The sequence below is a fragment of the Frankliniella occidentalis genome, unplaced genomic scaffold, assembly GCF_000697945.3.
Source record: "Frankliniella occidentalis isolate FOCC.00 unplaced genomic scaffold, Focc_3.1 Scaffold92, whole genome shotgun sequence".
Classification (NCBI taxonomy): domain Eukaryota; kingdom Metazoa; phylum Arthropoda; class Insecta; order Thysanoptera; family Thripidae; genus Frankliniella; species Frankliniella occidentalis.
Window position 1 is genome coordinate 121,116 of NW_026267221.1, and position 2,830 is coordinate 123,945.

The 2,830-nt window shown below is 61.1% G+C and overlaps 1 protein-coding gene across 1 annotated transcript in view; it reads right to left on the minus strand.

Moving 5' to 3' along the window:
- The window catches only part of LOC113209947 (uncharacterized), a 72,174-nt gene that overhangs the window by 11,046 nt on the left and 58,298 nt on the right, over positions 1-2,830 (minus strand). The window lies entirely within an intron of this gene.

A 2,830-nucleotide genomic window follows, 5' to 3' on the forward strand; every position in this document is an offset into this window, starting at 1 on the left:
CAATAAAGTGGGTAAATTAAGAAATCTCCTCGCGACGGTTGCACCGCGACTCTGGCCTGGTTTCAGAAGAGGCATAGGGACGGGTGCACAAGGAAAAGGCGTGGCGGACAGGGAGGGAAAGCCAATGCAAAGCCGAGAGACAGCCAGACGTCGTTGCCTCAGCGGCAGAGAAACAAAACCACAAAACCAACAAAGTGAGGGGCGAGGCGAGGCGTGCGATAGTAGTGATGTCAGTCTTGCGCGCGCGCGTCACCCCCACACTGACCCTCCGAGACGCAAGGTAAGAGAGAGAGAGAGCCACAATTGAAGTAAGACAATATTAAAAACGCAAAAAAAAAACAACGCGCGCACGTGCTGCGGCGAGGCCAGGGCCGCGAGGCTTTCTCCAGCATTCAGGGGCTTTCTGTCGCGCGCATGCAGGAGAGCCACCCATGACGAGGAGCCCGGCGTGCCTAGGAGGCGTGCCGCGTGCGAACTTGAGCGCGCAGCGCTCCCACACCGATCCATATCGGCCGCGCCGCGCGGTCACATCGTGGTCACATTCACCGGAGGCGACGCCAGGGCAGCAGCAGCAGCGTCCATCATCCTCGGCCGCGCGGGCAGCGCGCCAGGAGGAAGCAAGTCTGCTGGCGCAGCCGCTCTGCTGCATGAGATCACCTTCGCGCGGGGCGGGGCGGGGACCACCCAGCTCCCCCGCGTCCGTCGACAGGCCAGTGTTTCGTCTCGAGGGCGCGGCGTCTGGCGTCTCGTCCGCCTCATGATGCTGCTGACCCGTCCCGCACACGCCCCCTGGGGGGTCAAGGGCGGCGACGAGAGGCAAGACAGACGGCACGACGACACAATCAAAGCCGCCGACGCCGTCCTCATAAAGCTCGGCGTGCATGTGCATCCTATTGTCACCCACCCCCTTGACCAGCCACGAAACCGCCTCGCCTAGGACCCAACTACTTTACCGTTCGCGACACCTCGCTGGAGAATGCTGAAAGCTCCGTAGTTCCGAAACGAGGCTTTCCTCCAGCCCCCCCCCCCCCATCCTTCTCAGGAGGATGAGACGTCCCAGGGGATCATCCAGAAAGTGCGTCTGTCATTCGCCGTCAGGAACCTGCCAAGTTCGGCTCCTACCCTACGAGCTCTCAAAGCGCCTGATAGGTAGACAGTTTCTTGCCTGCAGTGCATGTGTGTATTGCGGGATGGCCTACCCCGAGTCTCGCAGGCGCCGAGCTTCCGTAATTTGTCGATAGATTCTTGGAAAGAAACGGACATACTTTCTGGACGATCTCTGAGTCTGTCAGCCCGTTTCAACCACCCCAGCCGATTTGACGCTTTCAACTTCTTGTGTAGAAGTAAGGACGTTTTTTTTTTTCAAAACACTACTGAACTCCCATGTTAAAACTACGCGTAAAATGCAGGAAAGTGATGCTCGGCCTGGCGTGCTCTCAGTCAGGTTCACCGACCTGCCTTGGCGGGAGAGGCCGCCCTGCGCGCGACAGCTGCTGCTGCTGCTGTTGTACTCCAGGCAGCACCGCAGGCTGTACCACCGCAGGCTGTACCACCGCAGGCGGGGCTCGGGCTCATGAGCCGTGGTGCTGCCGCCGCGGTGCAGCGGGCTCACTAGCGGAGTGTACCGCACCGCGGCCTGGCCGGCAGTCCAGGCAGGCAGGCAGCTCGCCTGGCGGGTCACGGCCGCAGCGTAACTGTCGTCACAGCCGCACTGCCCGGCCGGGGCCCGCGGCCCGGCTACTGCTGGGGCCGCCAGTCACATGTGCGTCAAACGTCCACGACATGTCACACCTTTCGTCACGTCGCGTCACGCGCCGTGTCACTTCCCCAATCGCGACGCCGGCACGACGCCGCCTTTCTCCGAACCGTGACGACGACGTTCGGTCGGCCACACGGCGTCAACGCATGCGCGCCGCAGCCCGGTTGCGTTGGAAATCGACGTGTACGAATGTCGCTTGTCTGCAGGTGGGAGAAGAGATTCACACAACTGCAGGTGTGCGACAAAACATTCCCACACTTGAAGGAGTGCGAACAGAGATTCGTCCGCCTGAAAAGCCAGCCATTTACCACCCCCAAAATGTGTGAATAGACATGCACAAATCTGCAGGTGTGTAACATTCGTACACTTGCCCAAATCAGCGGGCGCCGAAAGTGTGGAAAATGCAGCGGCGGCAGGGGTCCTCCGCGCCGCATTGCGCAAGCCCATTGGCGCGGCCGCCGTGTTTTCTCGGTGACCTCTGCACCCAATAGGAATCGTGCTTATGCCAGGTGAAGGGGGAGGGGGGCACGCTCCCCGCGCCCCTCACGGCCCCGCCCTACGCCTCAGGTTCCAGCGCCCCGCCCTCACACACCACACACAAACACGAGTGTGTATGTAGTTACAAAAATTAACCCGCACTTTATAGCCACACGCAATACACAATAACAAACCCGTAGCCCAACTCTGTGGCAAAAACAGGTACAAAACTAACATTCTCGCAGCGACGACAAAACAGTTCCCGCGAGTACACCGCCGTATAAAAAACACACACACACACACACACACACACACACACACACTAACCACTTTCCTGCTCCGCCCCAGCGCCGCGCTCTGCTCTACAGATAAAACCAGCAGCGCCCGGGGTTCACAGTCTCCAGGCCACGCTCCCCCGCCCTCCCCGCGCGACCGTAGAGCACTGCCCTGCCCTACTGTGGCAACCCCGCGCTGTTGGCGGCCGCGCCACGCCGCCGCCGCCGCCCCCAGGGGCGCCCATATCGTTGGCCTGAACCACCACGTGAGCCATGGTTAGCATCACGCCCCGCCATCTCTCCGCCCCCCGCCCTCCAC